Here is a 19,126-nt window from a genome sequence, read left to right as displayed (position 1 = left end):
GTTGTAATTGAAATCAATCTATTTGAAAATGTAGAAAACATCCAAAAATAGTTAAATAAATAGTATTCTGTTATTGTTTAACAGTGCGATTAATTGTGCGATTAATCGTGATTAATTTTTTGATCACTTGACAGCCCTATTCATTACATTTCAAAATCTGAAGTCTGAATATCACAATGATGGGCAAATTAGATGGGGGTAAGAAACATCCATGAAAGTCAAAATTATGATCAAAACTTGCGGGTTCTTTTTATAGCAACACCTGCAAGTACTTCTAATACTGAAGAGTAAAATCACTTTCAGTTCAATATACTCGGTAAATACATCATCTCTTCTTGCAGAAGGTTCACTAAAATACTAATCAAATCAGAGACTTTTGCTTGTCAGTGCTTAACTTCCTCTCAACTAAGAAGACAGTTTAAGATAATTTATCATAGCACATTCAGAAATAACATAAATGAATGCATCAATTGTGCTGTTTTTTTAAACTGTGTTGCAGGTTTTCAGAGAGATGATTAGCTAGCCTTTTTCTTATTTTGGTATATTGATCATTATCCTGCAAATACGGAACAAAAGATGAAGGCCTCAATCTACTGGAGAGATTTTAAGAAAAAACAAAAGTTTAAACGCCATGTCCACTAAAACACGTACTAGCACACTTCAAACTTCCAGTGTGGACAGGCCAAAGATGGGTTGGAAACATTTTCAAAAATTATTTTCTGTTACAGTTTGAAGAATCAGTGTAAGAACCTGGCTGGAAGGAACTGTGTCCCACACGAGTTACAAAGATCTTTCGTCTGGCATAAATTTAGAATGGAAGCACTTAAGTTATCCTAATATACATAACCAATTGTTACAGGATTTTAAGTTAGAAAAAGGTAATTCTAGCTAAGATAGACACAACTGTCCTGAATTCTATTACCTTTGCCACACTGCAATGGTAAGACATCACTGTCTTCCAATAGCACACACCAGGAGCCTTTGTATTTCATATGCTCTTTTTGTACACAAGACGTGGTGAACATAATCTCTCAGTCCAGCAGCTCTCTGGCCCTATACGCAACAAGAAAATGAAGTAAATGAATGTCAGCAACTACCTCTTCTCCCACCCCTCAGTTGGTATGAAAAGTATTTCACTGCTAGGATAGATGGGACAAACAGTTTTCATCACCTTTAAAGAAAGCTTGATTGAGTCCTTGTGGAATGTACTTTCAATCAGCCTTTCTATACATGCTGAAAACAGTGCTGTCGTGTCTATACTAGCATTTAAACTGTTTTCAATTCCAACTTTTGGGTACAGGTAGAGGAAGCAGGGTTGATAAGTACTGTCAGAAGTGGATCATTTTTCTTGTGTAGACATGGCCTTGGAGTGACATTAACAGAACACGTTGCATAGGAAATAGCTATTACTACCTTCCAGCACAACGATATTTTAACTATCACAGATGTGGTTAAAGCTGACGGATGTGCTAACCACCCTTCTTTCAGACTAAATGAAAGGAGCAAGAAAGCCCCTTTATGGAATAAAATAGCTGGAGACAACAGAAGCTGCCGCCCAAGGCAATCAACCATATGGCAAAGCCTGAACAGAGCGACGTTGTGTGGTCTGAGGAGTTTCCCTAGATTGAAAGCAAACACAGAAGCTAGGGGATTGTTTCTGGAGAGAGGGAGAGGGAGAGAGAGAGTGAGTATGCAACAAAAAAGCCAGCACACAGTGAGAGAAACAACTGTGAAAGTGGCCATGAGAGAGAGCAGAAGGACAGAATTTCTTGGAGCACAGGACTTGATGGAGGGGCAGACTTGGAAACTGTAAGCAAGGAAATTGTCTGCTGCTGTTTGTTTCTATTGTGTTCAGGGAAACAGGACTTTGTGGACATTCTTTGCAAACAAACAGGACTGCATCAAAGAAATACTTGACTTGTATCATCAATTTTTTTTCCTAACAGTCACAACCTGACAAGGCACCAAACATTGGCTAATCGTTCAGGCCAGAAAGGGCAATATATCACCCTTTCCTTAGATCCTCCAGTTTCCCTGCAATGCCTAGCACAGCTTCCCTGTGCGTAAAGGGGAAAGAATGCATGAAAAGTGGGATGCTTTACTATTAATAGCATCATTACCATCCATCCAGTCTGTCTGTCCAGGTATTTATATGGCCTCCTCACCAGGGTATTTGAACATCTACCATGATTACCATCAATATTATGTGGTTGCCACCGCAAGCTAAACCTAAATTTTGTGGTACTCTGATGTGGCAGGCAGGAAATTCTGCAGCAACTTAATTTAAATTCTAAAATGTGAGGGTTTTCTTGAATTAAATATAAAAATAAAACAATCAGGATGGTATCCTGCTGTTGGTCATTGTTACTAAATTCAGTTTTTCTGCTGCTCCCACATTTTTAAATTTCAACCAGCCATAGATTTTTGTATTGGCTCTCCATGACTGTATCAGAGAAGTTATCATGGGAGGCCCAAGAAAGTTCTGGCAGCTGGGGCTTTTGGCAACCGAGATGGAGTAGGAGGCAATTTGGGATTATGGGATGTAAAAAAAGAATTATATGTATGCTAAATAATCAGCAATGACATAACTAATGCCGATATGCAAATCGCCAGCTTTCAATTTCAGAGTCCATATCCCACTGATATGGAAGGAGATCAGACTTCTCAGAGCTATTGTTTCAAGTTGTCCACAGATTCAGGAAGACAGTTCTGCACTGGCTAAATAATAAAACACGAACCAGCTGTTTTTTCACAAGTATAAGGGACAGAGTTCTTTTTATTTTATTTTTTTAATTAAAGGTGAGGTTGTGAAGCATAGTTCTGCAGAAAAAGGTAGATTCCACATAAAATGTTATGGCCTTGGGATCAGAAAGTAATATACAGGTCCCTAATAGTCTGTTAGATTACTAAGGACACAAATTTTGCAGACACTTAAGCATGTAGATAACTCTACTCACATGACTAGTCCAATTGAATTCTGATATAGAACTTCTCATGACAGTAAAGTTGCACTTGTAAGCAAACATATGCAGGATTAGTACCTAATTTGGCAGAAGACAAGAGTTTGAAATACAGGCAAATTAAATGTGGATTAAGTAGAATGCAACATTTTAACTACAAAACACCTTTACTATGACAATATATTTTATTTATGAAAGCAGATGACATTCTGAGAATAAGACAGATTTTTGTAAGAGCCTAGACAGAAAACATTCCAATAAAGAAGCGATGATATAGGAATAGTTTATTTAATTAAAACATTTTTTTTAAATTAGTCACATCGGGGTGGAGGGGGGAGTGTATTGGAGAGAGAGAATCTTTACTCAAGTGCAAAATTAAACTCACCAATTTGTTTTGAAAACATCTGTGCAAAGCTAAAGGGTTTCTACCTTAGCATCCCAGCCCAGCTTGCACAGGTATAGAAGGTGTTTTCCAAACCCTAGCTGTGTCTAAGAGAGACTTTTTTCTTCCAATTTCCCAGCTACCTCCAGTGAAGCTTCAGTTTAGCTAGCAATGGTGAGAAAGAAGGGATGGGGAGACTAGTGTAAAATAAGCATGTAGACTTGATTGCTTCCTTGTGCTGAAGAACTCTTAAGGCAAATTATCCTAAATTTCTTCTTTTGAGGGGTAGGGGTAAAGGATTCCTCCCCTACACCCCAAAGACCCATGTGAATTTTGGAAGACATATGAATGCCATGTGCCTCCACACCAGATCTGGGGCCTCTTGCTCCCCACTACTGCCTCCAGGACAGTGCAACTGCATGGAAGTTATTCTACCCAGGCTACCTCAACCATCAACTGCCCCAGAACCCAACATGAAAGAGAATGGGGTTCCACAGCACAAAGATGGGTCATGAAAAAGTGAATGCAGTTTAAAGCTACATTCACTTTCTTTTGAGAACTCCTCATAAAGCCTGGGAGGGGAAAGAAAATGCACATCTCCTCCGGCCTTCCGCTGCTATCCTTCCATTCCTGGATCACTTGGCACTGCTGATGGCCTTCTACTGGGTCTGGGAGAGGAAAGAAAAGTACTATGATGGCAAATGACTCCTCCCTCACCCTTCCATCTCCATGTGAGTATCCCAAGAGGACAATGGACTCCTCTGGTATCAGAAGGGTTAGCCAATCATTAAAGCTGATAACTAGAAGTCAGACCTGGGGTCTAGTCCCAGTTCTGCAAAGGACTTGCTGTGTACTTCAGACTTTCAAGGTGTTGGTTTATCCTATAAAATAGGAATATATATTTATTTTATGAAGGGATGGAGTTACATGTTAATTTATCAATGTTATCTATAACACCACCACATCCTTTTAAAGCAACTTTCCTTTGAATATCTCACAAGTGTTTTGCAGAAGTTAGGCGATATTCTCATTTTACAGATCAGTAAGCTAAGTCAATGAGAGATGAAGTGCTATGTCTAATGTCGCATAGCAAATCACTGGCAAAGGTGAGAATAAAAATCCAGGTCTAATCCCCAGTTCCTTACTCTAACCACTATACACCACTACAGTCTGCAGCATCTGTAAAGTGCTTTGAGATCATAGGGTGAAAGGTGCTATCTACATGTAAAGTATTATTAAGTTTGATTTTTTCCCCAGTTGCAGAGTGCCACTCACTCACTAAAGCCAGCAGCACCAATGGTTAACTCTACTACATTCTACCTAAATATTATTTGCACCATGAGGCAGATTGTTAAAATCTTCTTTATGGGGGAGTGGATGTCTCAGTGATTGTGGTAATGGGATACAGACCCTTTAATCTCTAGAGAAAGAGTCTAAATTCAGCCCAAGTGAGTGGTGACCAAAAGTTGTTTGAGATCCAGCTGTTTAGAAGCATGAGTGAAATGAGTATGGTGAGATCTATACAAGTCCCAGGAGACAAGCATCCACATCACAAAAACCAATATCACAATTGTCACTAACTGCCTCCCCTGTTGGCAGTCTCAGAAGAGAGGACAATTCAACAGTCATGTAGACTGAACGATCTCCTTGCAGCGCTCTACAGGCTGCCTCTAAAGGGTACCGTTGATAAACTGGGGATTGTTGCAGTAGCACTGCCTGTACTCTACCTGCTCTGAAGATCAATAAAATTCCAATCTCCCTGGCTGTCAATCTGATGCCTTTTATGAATACTGAATTCACATGCACAAAAAAGAATGCTCTTCGTAGGTTCTGAAACACCTTATGCACCACCATATCCTCCTTGCAACTGAATAACAAGAATAATTTCATACTTGGCAATTTGATGCCTCTGTTCTGATGGAAGTTGAGAAGACCAGATTATGCTTCATGCTTTCAAGCAGGAACAGACACAGAAAAAAACATGCAAGTTTCAAGGAACATTTCCTTTATTAAGAAAGAATCTATTGGCCAGCTGTTAAAAGGGAACGTCAGGTGTCCACTTCATAAAGTTTTTGGACGTATGACAAGAGAAAAAGTAGGTACTTTAGGTAGAAAATGAGATGCTGCCCTGACAACCAACCAGAAAAATGTGGGAAATTGCTCCCTAATAAAACATGCAGCTAGCCCATATGCCCAGCTGGATACAGAGTAACTGAGAATACAACTTTCAGTGTCATGAAACATTATTTATTTTCTGAAGGCAAACTGTAAAGAACATTGAAGAACAAATTAAGGTTCCTGAAAGTAACAGGGAAGGAACATCATCTCCAATGTTGCTTGCCGCTCAATTGCCCTTACTACAGCTAAATGATTTCTCAGAGACCAAAAATTCTTTAATATTCCCAATGACAGCAATTTGCACCAGGAAGCTGGCAGTGTTAATCACTAGCCACTTACACAGCTCCAAGAAACAGCTTTTTGCAGATGATTTGGCAAAGTTGTTAGAGGATGATCTGATCCAAAGAGACAACAGAAGCTAGTCCAATAGTTCTAAGAACTCTGGTTCTAGAACAGGGGTCGGCAACCTTTCAGAAGTGGTGTGCCGAGTCTTCATTTATTCACTCTAATTTAAGGTTTCGTGTGCCAGTAATACATTTAACGTTTTTAGAAGGTCTCTTTCTACAAATCTATAATATATAACTAAACTATTGTTGTATGTAAAGTAAATAAGGTTTTTAAAATGTTTAAGAAGCTTAATTTCAAATTACATTAAAATGAAGGCTTCCCCCCCCGGACTGGTGGCCAGGACCCAGGGAGTGTGAGTGCCACTGAAAATCAGCTCGCGTGCCACCTTCGGCACACGTGCCATAGGTTGTCTAGCCCTGTTCTAGAAGAACAGAAGTATCTATACCAGGAGAGACATCATATGCAAATATAACCAAAGAACTACCTCCACTACTGCTAAGCTAATATAGTGCTCCTCCCAGACATGGGAAGAAGAACTGGAGCCAAATTAGATATATTCTTATGTTACATTTCTTAGGACATACATAGGCTGATTTTCTTCTCGCCATCAGGCAGGTTGTTTGTTTTGGCTGCTCCCCTGAATATGGCCAGGACCCACCAGTAATCTTGGTGGAATGGCACTGTTAGTACTACCACGATTTTTATATAAATATCCAAGGTGTCCTCTGGTAGAAATTGACATGAGAGTAACAATGCACCATTACATGGTGCTTATTAAAATACCTCCAAATAAACAGTAGCATAAAGAGGGGGAAACATACTTAAAAAGAAAAAACATAACCCCTATGTACCAAAAGAATGGCTAGGTATTTGTAAAGTGCCCATTACCAGGCGCCAGTCACAGCTAAGCTCTGATGTACATCACAATATATAAGATACGCAGCATACACTGGAGGAGAAAAACTTTACATATACTTTTATTTTTAAGACGTTAATAGCATAAATGGCAAAGAAAATAGATATGTGCTTCTCTACTTCCTACTAAAGCCATACTGCGTAAAGTAAACCAGACAGCTTTCTTCACACAAAAATATCAGAGAGGGGGAGGAAGAACAGTCAGGTGCTCATTTTTCACATTAGAAATTCAGATCTTGTCTCCTCTCTTATTTTCCTGGAAGACACTGAACTGGAGAATGAGTATAACCACAACACCACAAGTACAAAGAAAGAAAAACTTGAGCAACTGAGAGGGGAAGGGGCTCGTTTAAAACTCTTGGTTTGCTTGCTTTTGTTAACACCTGTATAACTAAAACATTTGAGACACACTTGGGAGAAAAATTCCCACTCCAGCTGTCTGGCCCTCTAAGAAATCTCCCAGCAAAACCAGGGAAGTTAAGACATGCTATTCCTAAGAGAAAACAATTTTTTTAAAAAATATTTCAGACTTTCTTCATAAAACAGGAAAAATAAAAAGGCACATACCCATTATTTACCAGGCAGCCAACTTTAATATTGCATCATAACTGCAGTTTATTTGCAGTAAATATTATAGATTTTGGTTTTTTTTTTATAAGTGAGAGGCTTTTACTGCAACCAAAATGTAATAAGATGCAGCAAAACTAAGCACGTTTAAATTAGTACAGATTTGAAATCCCTTTTACTTAAAGGCTCCATGGAAAAAAGTTTCTTTCACATGATACAGTTATTTTGAAGAACACCTTTCTAGGAGGCCTGTAAAATATACAACATGAGCGACTGAGAGGTTCCTGAATGGTAGGCATAAAAACAAATTATACACCAGAGAGACTAGTATGTTTTCTGTAGAGAAGAGGATTTCATACCTTGCCTGTATTCATCAGACAGAGAGAACTCCCTCCCGCTGAAGTAAGCAAGCTGACTACACCATGCCACAAGCAGATGTGTAGTTCATGTAAAACTTCAAACTGACAGACTAATGTGAGTGGAATGCTAAACTACTTAGAATTATGTATATTGTGTTAGTGTCAGAAGGCCCCAATTGGGACTGGGCCCCACTGTGCTGGCCATTGTGCAAACGAAGGGATCAACATGCTCCCTGCCCCGACCATCTTACAATCGAATTTGAAACAAAATGCAACAAGTGAGGGCTAAAAACAAAAGCAGGAAAGGTGGAAAGGGTAAAAAAAAAAAAATCATCCGGTTACAGAAGTCGCTACTGAAAAGCATGATGGGTCTAGATCATTTAAAATCTTTTTTTTGTTTTAATTTAAATATAAATTGTCATCTCCACCAGACGTACAAGCTAACCAATCATCTGCTGGCTGACTTAGCTGGCTGCCTACTTCAGTCAGACTAATATTTCAGTGAGGTCATAATACATTTTATTTCTCAACAGGGCAAAACAAATTCAGTCTTGTTATTAAGTTAGGCGCCATACTACAGTGACAGGATCAACCAAATAAGCATCTATTGTTTGAAACTAACCCAGGAAAAGGATTATAAACAGAGGTTGCAGGGTAGACTCCCTCACCAGCCCACAACTTCCCAGTCCTAGGGCTATTCCTTCCATTGTGTTCTCCCACCAGAAATGCTGGCATGACAACTGGTGAGTCTCAGACAACAATGCAATTATGGATTCATACACCCACAGCTGGTAACAGTGTTCAGAGGTGGTGTGTAGCTCACCTTGGATGCCAGGAGATTTGTTAAAAAATAAACCAAAAACAAACAACAACAATCATACGCAAGGGGAAAAAAAACTGAACCAGCAGATGCCCCTCACCTCAAAACCAAAAAATAAGCTGACAGATAGAATCAAAACTCAAACACCACCTCATTGCCACAAATACCAGCCCTTATCACATCCCTCCCTTCCGAAAAGCCTGGATAAACAGATGGGCCTTGCAACATAGCCTACATTTGTTGACTTTCACTCTATTTCAAACCATGGAGGGTAGTGTCAGTTCCAAAGTTGACAGCCCCCCACCCAAACAGCTTGCTGACTTTTACACCCCCAGGTTCTGACTGAAGCGTCTCCACTGAATGCAGATGTGGCAGTATAGTACAAGGCAAAAGAATTCTCACAAAGAGGTAGGTCCTAAGCCATTCAGGGCTTTTAAGGGCTGATCTACACACAGGTTTTGTACTGTTTTCACTATATCAGTTTAGAAAGTGTTATAGTTCAGTAGTACAGCCCCTAAAGTGGACACAGCTATACTAGCATAAAGGTGCGTAATTAGCATAGTCTATACAGAAATAACTACATGTAGACCAGCTTTAAGTCAAAACCAAAACCTTAACGTTCACTAACAACAATTAGGGTGGAACCTACAGCAGTCCATATAGCTAGGTTCCTGAATTATAGAGCTGACTATCCTTTGCGAACCACGGCCACTGGGAGCTGCGGGCGGCCGTGCCTGCAGACGGTCAATGTAAACAAACTGTCTCGCGACCCACCAGCAGATTACCCTGACAGGCCACGTGCGCGGGCCGCAGGTTGCCCACCACTGGTGTAAGGCCATTAAATGTCTGCTGCTACCAGGAATGTCACTTTCAGCAACATACAGGGAACAGTGGATAGAACTGCAGCAAGGGGGTTCCCAAACTACAGTGGGGCATTGCATACCCCTATTTTGACACCAGACCACCTTACACCACAGAGTACAACAACAGAAAGGGCTACTTTTCTATAGTTATGTAAGTGCTAGTGGGCCATCACAGATGCCTCACTGATAACAATGTAGGCTGGTCAGGGAAGGTGCCTGATGCTTGCATCTCTAAGAACACAGGACTTTCCAAAAAGCTGCAAGCCAGGACTTTCTTTCCTGACCAGCGGATTACTACTAGCGATGTTGAACTGCCAATAATGATTCTGGAGAACCCAGCCTACCCCTTGCTTTGCTGCTCATGAAGCCATACACTGGCCACCTTGACAGCACCAAGGAAAGTTTCAACTCCTGGCTCAGCAAGTGCAGAATGTCAGCTGAATGTGCTTTTGGTAGATTGTTCGCATTGTTTACTCAATGGACCGGATCTCAGTGAGAAAAATACCTAATGGTTATAGCTGCATGTTGTGTACTGCATACATCTGTGAAGTGAAGGGGGAAAAGCTCCCACCAGGATGCAAAGGCGAGGTTGAGCGGCACTCTGCGGAATGTGAACAGCCGGACACAAGGTCTATTAGATGAGCCAACTGCGGAGATGTGCAGCTGAGGGAGGCTTTAAAAGAGCATTTTAACAGTCAGCCACAACGGAGCTCTCTTTGCTTTCATAAAAGAGTGTCCGTCTTGTGTACATTAGATTATATATAGGGTAGATCTTGGCCTCCCACTATGTATTCTGCAATGGTTAGTGTGAATTAATAAAGATACTCTGACTTTCCACAAACAGAACTTTATTGTATGCAAAGCAGCAGTTAAAATTAAAGTGCAAACAAAAAGACATGAGGTTAATTTTTTTTTTACTAGTACTGTTAAGAGGGTGAATCACAGTTTATGATCCCAAATGAAAAAGGAAGTAAACAGTCATCACGTATGTCCCTGTATATTCACCACTGTGGCATCTAGTTTTCACAGGTTAGTATACCAGCAGAAGCAATTTTTTCCTGGTATAACTAGTCTACACTAGGGTTTTGCCAATATAGAAATACTCATACCAAAAAAAAAAAATCACAACTCTAACTGACAGTACTATACTGGCTGAATGCCTAGTGTAGACCAGTCCTCAGCGTGTCCACACAGGGATGTATATTGGTATAACTACCTGTATGACCAATAAATCTTGCCCAAGCCAACAAAGGCTTATACCAGTACAGTTCATTCCCCTTTCCTTACAGGAATCAAATATTCCAATATAAGCACCTTTACAGTGCTATAACTGCATCCACACTAGGGGGTTATAGTTGTACACACACTCTTCAGTCTGACATACACTAGAATTTCTCACTCATGGCTACCACCGATGCAGTTGTACCAGTGGTGCAAGCACTAATACAGACCAGCTGCTGTTATTTAACTACCATAAGAAATAAAGCAGTTGAAATGTCAGGAGCCAGTCTACATTAGCACTACCATTGGCAGAGCTGCACTAGTAGTAAGCCACAGTGGGAAATTTTAAGAAAAGAAGTCTAGTGGACACAGCCTCTCATGCTAATTAGAACACCATGAAAGGTTAACTATTAGTAAAGAGTAAAATACTCTTAAGAATATACACTAGATTCACTACATTTTTGTTTTAGTATCTTATTGTCTTTAGAATCTCATAGATGTTCATGGTGCTCCACTAAGTATCTGAAAAATCCACTTGCCTACTTTCCAGAGGCAAGTATAAAATCTTCTCCGGCTTCATGCTTCAGGGTTTAAACCAATCTTTGACCATTATGGATTAGAATGAAACCTTCATAGGGAGCACATTATCCCACATCTGTTCAATGCAGGGTTCCTTACATCTTGCTCTGAAGCATGGTGCTGGCCACCGTTAGAGATAAAATACTGGACTAGATGAACCACAGGTCTGATCCCATATGGCAATTCCTAAGGTGGGTTCTAAGACTTCAATTTATGCCAAAATTAATCGTCCTTTTACCAAAAAAAAAAAAGGCGGGGTGGGGGGAGTCTTCTATCCTTTACAATAGTGAAATGTCAACTTATGCAGTGATATCTTCCTGAATCTGCACACTGACAGTTCCAGTACCTACAACCCCGCGCATAGTTTTTTTCCCAAGCAGCAACAGAATGTAATGAACAAGACTGTGGTCAGTCTCAACAAAGCTAATTAGAAGCCTTCAGGAAGCAGTACCGCTGAGAAGAATCAGGTCCATTTCTGAGACATAGCTCCTTTCTCTTCCAGCAGCCAGAGGACTGGCAGTTCTAGCCTGCTAAGATATTTCCCTGGTAAAAATCCTCTCTCTCTCCCCCTTTTTAACAACTACGAGTAGGAATGGAGGCTAGCGTTCTTGACAGGGCATTGTCCATGAACCACATTAGTACTCCCTCTCCATCTTTCCTACCAGCCTCTAACTACTAGGTATCTCAAAATTTTCAAGGCTTGCTTTACATGAATCTGTTTTAATGTCGAATTCCCACAAGCAGCTTAATCTACGGATTTGTCTACACTAAGAATTTTTGCATAAATGCAGCTACAGTGCTGCAACCTCCGCCATACAGATACACTGCACCAGTGCAATTTATCCCCGATAACATATGCATACCAATACAACATATTTACATTGCTAGCGGGTTACACTAGTGAAGCAACACCAGTGCAAAATTACCTAACATACACAAGCCTTAAATTAGATCTAATACAGCAATAGGTGACTGACAAAGGTTGGGGGAAGAGGTATGGGAAGATAAGGGTTACAGTAGCTGGAGATCATGTGATGAGCTTATTGTTATGCATTTATCTTGTGTTTTACTTAACATATTAAAATGTACACAGCTATCTTGTCTACGTGGACTTGGCCAACCATGTTATAAATGGATTCCAAAACCATGCTTGCATCAGGTCACTACTACCAAGGCCAAAGCACAGTTCTGGTACACATTTAACATCATCCAGTCCCATCAAAAGCATGGATGATTCACCAATGATTTTAACTGTCATTAAACTCAGTTGCTTTCCAGCACAGACAGAGACTGAGAGACCAAAGCATATACCTCACACCAACAAGACAGTACAAAAGCAACACGTATTTGTAGGAGTGGAGGAAAAGCCAGTGACATTCAAATCTCAATCGAGTAATATCCCCTACCCACAACCTCCTTTCTCAGATTGGTTTATGTTTCTCTGAGGGAGGAAGCTCAAAGTAGGAGTTAATGTCAGTGACAACTGCAAGCCAGTCTAATAGTGAAGAGAAAGCCCGTTGCACTAGCCCCTGAGACCCAACTTCAGAAGCCCCAGTAATGACTGGTTTCCCAGGGGAAGAGATACCGCACCTCTCACTGTACTCCAATGGCGCGTTTGTGAAACAGCATTAGGACAAACTCCACAAATAACCTTCCTCCTGATCTCTTGGGCTTGAGGGTGGAATAGTCAACAATTAAGAGAGGACAGAAGACAGAGATCAGCATTATATTCTGAAAAAGGGGAGGGAAAACAGTGATAAGCCAACATGCCTAATACTGTGTAAATGTAGATCCCTACTAGGCACTCTAATGCAATTTAACTCTTGCGGAGTAGGCTAACAGCCCCTGGTTTCCTGTTGCCATAGAATGGCACTATGCCTGGGAAGAAGGGTTTACGGATGCTGAGAAGAACTGATCTCAACTACTTCCCTGCTGTATGACCCCAGCCCTTCTTCTTTCCATCCTCATCATGTGCTCCACTTTCCCATGCTGCTGCTTCCCATCCCTTCAAGTCTGCAACCAGCAGGAGTTCGGGTGGGTAATCTCAGGAGACCAGGCTGGGGAGTGAGCAAGAAATGTTATAGGAACCAACACGGAAGAGTGGGAAGGCTGATTCAGCAGCAGAAAGAGGTAGGCTGGTCCCAGTGGCCCATCTGCCCCTTGAGAGAGTTGTGCCTTCTGATGCTCGGCCAACAGAGGCAGGCTACTAAAGGCAGGGGGTTTTAAATGTAGTTGAGGTAAGGGAGAGACTGAAGACTACTTTACTCACTGAGGTGGTGAGTTAAACCTCCCCCAGCCTACATGAGTACTGGGCATCCCCCATTCCCACTTTTCATTTTTGTTACCGATTTTCACCCATTTTTAAAATTTTAGAATCAACACTGAAATTCCCAGTCATTTTTAAACAAAATAAAAACCCAATATGAAGGGCCTTGAGTATAACACACACTGATGTTCAGTCTCAAACTGAACTGTAGGTAAACTCTTGAATCCATATAAGACAGCCAGAAGACTTTTTAAATGTGGTTTAACATCACAGATGTACTGCTAAAGCGTAATTAAATTCACAGAAACTATTCACATGTATTCCACTAGAAAACTACCCTAAAATAAGATTTAACTTATCTCATATGTTCTTTAAATGTAGATGTTTTATGGAACTGTGAAGGGGGTGGGTAGAACACCTCACCCTGCACATTATGGCTTACTATAACAAAAATATCTTCATGGCTGTAGATAGTTATAGCCAGTGTCAGTGGAAAGTCACAGCCATAGAAAAACTGCAAGTGTCCTAACTTTAGATCTTTTTGATTTTTGCTTCCTTCCTCAGAATCTAAACTTCCATTTTATTTTAAAAAGTAAAATACAATTCAGTTTCTAGTTTTTTTCTAGTTTTTTCTCTTGTAGAAGATAGTATTCAACATCTAAAATTATGTGCTGATGTCCTATTAACCCAACCGCTTATAAAACTGCCTACAGCCAAACAATACCAGAGGCAAAATTCTGAACTATTGCCCATTCACATGAATGAAACGTCACTTTCAGTGACTAGTTGGGCCCATCTATCTATTTTAGGGGTTTTCTATACATGAAAATTATTCCAGATTAAGGGTATGCACCACTCTTAAAACACTGTAACTCCACTGCTGTAGCGCTTCAGTGTAGACACTGCTTTCTCCGATGGGAGGGTTTCTCCCATCAGTGGAGGTAATCCACCCCCGTGAGAATCGGTGGCTAGGTGGACAGAATTCTTCTGTCAACCTAGCGCTGTCTACACAGAGGTTTAGGTCAGTATAGCTACATCTCAAAAGTTATGGATTTTTCACACCCCTGAGAGTGATGTACGTGGTGAAACTGATGTAAGTTTCAAGTGTAGACCAGGCCTACGGTAGGATGTAAACTGAAAGCAGAACAAGAATTTCAGAATAACTCTATCTGTGGATGCTCTATTCTGGACTAAGAGTGCTCTTTTCCTGTTTTAGAAACCAAACCTAACTATCCTACCTCTAAACACCAACATGTTTGAGCATTAGAAATCTAAGCCCCCATCTACACAATAAATTGTACTGTTTTAACTAGATTTGTTTTTTAACTTATCTTTAACTTATATTGATTTAAATCAGTGGCAAAAAGCTAAAGCAATGTAAGTATAAATCTATTTAAGTGTGCCCACACAGGAGTTTACACCAGTTTAAATCAATGTTTCAAACGATTTTAGTTAAACAAATGCAGCATGTGTGTGTAGACAAAAACAACCACAGACTAGGCCATTTTCAAAGTACTTTTACAGTGGTTGTGATGTCACTTCTTCTGGCAAAGAAACCAGGAATTATGAAACTCAGATTCCTCAGGAACTCACAACAAATAACTATTTCAAATTCTGATAAATTACTAGAAGAAGCCCTCAACTGCTAACCCATGGCAACAAAATCATTCTTTCAGATATTGATTATCAATTCCTCCTGCCCTCAAAAAAAAAAAAAAAAAAAGATGCTCTAGGAAACTTCCTTAGGGTCACCCAACGTGTTGAGCTGCTTAGATAGACTATAAGCATCTTGAGACAGGGACAGCATCTTCCTCTGTGTGTTACTGTGCTCTGCACTGTATGTCAGTACATAAATAAGAAGAATATCATATAGCTGTTTAAAATGGTGATTGCACTTTTAAACAGATCTACACTCTTTCCCTCAGTATTGTACACTCTTTCCCTAAAAAATGCACTTCGACTAATTCCATGTCCTTATACTCCCAATAGCATTTTCACAGGGTGAACTGTTTTTGCTTACTAGCCCTTCACAACATAACGTCCCCATCACTTTGCCTGAGCAAGAGGAGGTTAGTGGTTCTATTCCCTTTTATCCTTGGGATTTTTCCATTTTGTTTCCTAGTCTCGCCTCCTCTTAAAATCACAATGGAGAATGTGCACTCTTTTTTAAAACTCCTTCTACAAACTTTGAAAGAAGTGCTTTAGAGCACCCCTTTCTATTCAGTTAGCTTTTCAGTCACTTAAACCTGGTAGCAAATGACCAGTGGGTGACAAATTGTATCCACCAGGAGTTCTCCCTACACCAAGTCAATTCATGAGTGAGAATAATTTGGTCACTAGTGTAGACAGGGCCAATCCATTTTCAATACCCATAATGGGTGTTAAAATGGCTTTGAATAGATTTGCAGGTAAGCCATTCTCAACCATGGTTGATTGAGGCCATGAGTTATTTGTAACTGAAGTCTGCTGTCATCCATAGAGGATTTTTCTAGTACAGACAGGAGCTTGCAGGCTTGTGAAATGAAAGAACAAGTCTAGAGTTAAACATGGGTTCCCCACTTTGCTAGGGTTGTCTTATGGAGTCATGGAGATAATATCATGATGCTTAATAACATACTGCTATATGAAATATGAGGCTAGACCTAGCCCTTATATTTTGGGGGATGGGATCAAGAACCACAATGTTCTATCTTAAATAGCTGAACAAAGATCTTTAGCTTCTAATATGGGCCTGAATGTACCAATATGCATGCCTATGTGATTCTAAAATAAACATCTAGAAAAAAAATAGTCTAAGTATACTTGACTGGCCATCAACATACATTTCAAGAAAAAAATTATGACATTTGCCATTGTTAAGTTTGACATAAATCTATCCAAATGTCCATTTTTCTTTAATAAAATAGCTGGTTTCCATTGTTTGCTAAATACACAACAAAAATATTCTCCAAGTGAACTGTACTGTCCATTTGGTTGGCTTAGGAGCAGTAATCTGCTTGGAGTGGATAGAGTGATACTACACCTTTCCTATGACAAAAGAGTCACTACAACATGAAGCTTTAAAGGTAGAAAAAAAATAGACTGCAATTAGAAAGTAATCAAACAAATATGGGAATGCACATGTGAAGACTACACACATTTGGTCAATCGTGGAACTAAACTTACTATACAGCAATGATCTATCTGTACAGTCTTTAAAACAAATTCTTTACCTTATCTACTGTTCTCCAAAATATACATTACAGGAAATGCAGTATTAGGAGACATTTGACAAATGACCTTACATTACAAAACTGTAACCAGCAGTGTTATATTTCAAATAATACTTATTAATTCTAAAAAGTTAGCTGTGTTTTACAACTTCTGTTTAAAATATTTTATTCAAGTAAAAACGTTGGGGAATTATAACAAAGACAAAGATGAAAGTTCTATAAATGGGTACAGGAGAGTAAATAGCTTTTAAAGGAAATTCTTCAAGTTAGCTTACAATGGAATTTAAAGGGAGGGTGTGACGTGAGATACACCATTTCAACAGTTCAGTTTAGGATTTAAATAACCATAGGTATACATAATTCTGACCCCAACATCTGGCCCTCAACATGTGCCATTTAATTTTAGCTTCTCTGATAATGACCTGTCTATAGACCCTTCACGTTAGACTCTTATTTTAACCAACAAGCTACATATATTTAAACAGAACTTTCCGAATTAATCTCTCCTTACCGAGACAGCCAGAACATGAAAGAAAAATTCACTCTCTCGAGTTCAGATATCAAGATAGGATTCAAATGTATCTCCATTTTGGTGTCAATACATACCAAGAAGAAGGGTTCTAAAACCAGGGGCAAACACACTAGCATAAACTAGGACAATGTTGTGAACAATCTAACATGAAGGCTCAATCAGTTGTTAGTTATTTTGTCCTTGGATATAAGTAACAAAAGCTACAAAACAACAAAAGTTACAAAACAGTTAACAGGAACAACTGGAATCAAGATGCAACCTCAAATTTGTTTTGGAGAAATATTTGAAATCACATATATTGGAATAGGATGGGTTATTCTGTAATCATGAACTATGTAAACAAATCCACATCCCCAGTACCAAAATATCCTGATTTTCCATTGCTTTGATAATGTCTTCACTATTACAATGTACCACACACTAGAGCTATTCTTCAGACATTTTAGCCTCTGAACTACAGTATTCAACAAGATGTACTACCGCACATTAGAAATGGCATTTTGAAGCATTTCTTTTTAAACAGTCCAAGACTACAACCTTTATGCAAATACATAAAACAAGGAGAATGTGATATATTCACTATAAATAGCATTAAAACTAACCAATCAATGAAATTCAAACCTGAAGGTAACATCTCATTAATCTGTCCTTTATGGAGAAATTGCTATAAATATTCTAGAAATGTGGTCATCAAAGGTGAAGGTCACAATTTGTTCAACTAGTTAAAGCAACTGCTATTTAACCAACTCATTCACTAAAATGCCACCTAATCAAATACTCCATACCATGATAAACAGGAGATATAAGCACAATAAATACTAGCTCTCTGCTAGGAAAATAAACAGAATAAGGATCTCAAACCTAATCATATTTTTTTCATATTCAGTAAGATATTTAAATCTTGACACTTGACAACATAGTTCTAATTTTATTCTTTTCCATTTCTTGTACCGCACCTATGCTATCTGAGTGCCTGTAATATGTAATGCACCTAAAGTATTTTTTACTGTTATAAGGTTGAATCCTAACATTTCCAACAACGTTTGCAGCAAATCAGGTTAGAAGACATCTCTAAATAACTACTGCAAGAACCAAAAGCAACACTGACACAGAGGTTTCAGAAATCTAGATCCAACTAAACATTTTGATTTGACAAATTAAAACGTTTGGAAAAATGTTACTTTACAGATGGGTACAGTCACTAAACACAGACACAGCTGAAGGGAAGCAATAAGAGGTCTTTATATAGGTCACTTTCGCCTAAATCCCATATCTGCACTGACAAAATGGTATTTACACTAAAAACTCACCACTCTGGGAGGAGCAAGTCTCCAGTATAGAATAGGATTCCTGGAATAAAAGAGCTATTTAAACAAACAAAGCACCTGACTATATCTGAGGAAATACAGAACATTACCCCTCATGCGAGGAGGGAAGGGAGAAATATACACATAAGAACTGATTAGCATTTACCAGGCAATCCATCACATCCACAAAACCATCTAGTATATAGAAAAATAATAGCCATATCCAGCCTCCTCACAGCCCTGGGCCTCTCTCAGGGCCACAGCCCTGTCTCCAGCAGCAACGGTTACAGACAGATCGAGCCCCCCCCATGGCAGAGATCTGGAAAAAGGGGTGTCGGGCCAGCCCTGCTGTGGAGAAGAGCGGAGGGAAAGGAGTAACCTTTGCAAGGGAAGCGCCATTACTCCCCCTCCCGTCAGTGCACAACACACCGCCGGGGCTGGGGCTGAGGAAGGAGCCGGGACTGCTGCAGCATTGCAGTAGCGCGCAGGGGGAGGGGAGCAGGGGGGATGTTCCTCCCCCAAACGGGGTACACCTGCCCCCGGGCCGCCTGCGGCGCTGCAATGCCACGGATCGCCCCTCCCCACCCAGCGCCCGGCCCTCGGCCCCGGCACAGGGGGCAGCTCCTGCCCCCCAGAACACCCCCCATCAGTCCGACCCCCCCGGCTCCTGCCCCCCA

The 19,126-nt window shown here is 40.0% G+C and overlaps 1 protein-coding gene across 3 annotated transcripts in view; it reads right to left on the bottom strand.

Moving 5' to 3' along the window:
* TAOK1 (TAO kinase 1) overlaps positions 1 to 18,830 on the bottom strand; it is a 93,229-nt gene extending 74,399 nt beyond the window's left edge. Inside the window, exon 1 of one of the 3 annotated variants that reach the window (XM_034752462.1) lies at positions 18,453 to 18,830. The gene's annotated coding sequence lies outside the window, so the exon portion shown is untranslated. Of the gene's footprint in view, positions 1 to 922; positions 1,056 to 18,452 lie in introns of those variants that run through there. The other 2 variants (XM_034752464.1, XM_034752463.1) reach the window with 2 other exon arrangements.
* Between the last annotated feature and the right edge of the window lie 296 nt (positions 18,831 to 19,126).

The sequence above is a fragment of the Trachemys scripta genome, chromosome 18, assembly GCF_013100865.1.
Source record: "Trachemys scripta elegans isolate TJP31775 chromosome 18, CAS_Tse_1.0, whole genome shotgun sequence".
Taxonomy (NCBI): domain Eukaryota; kingdom Metazoa; phylum Chordata; order Testudines; family Emydidae; genus Trachemys; species Trachemys scripta.
Note: the sequence above shows the minus strand (reverse complement) of the source record. Positions and strands in the feature narration are given on the sequence as shown.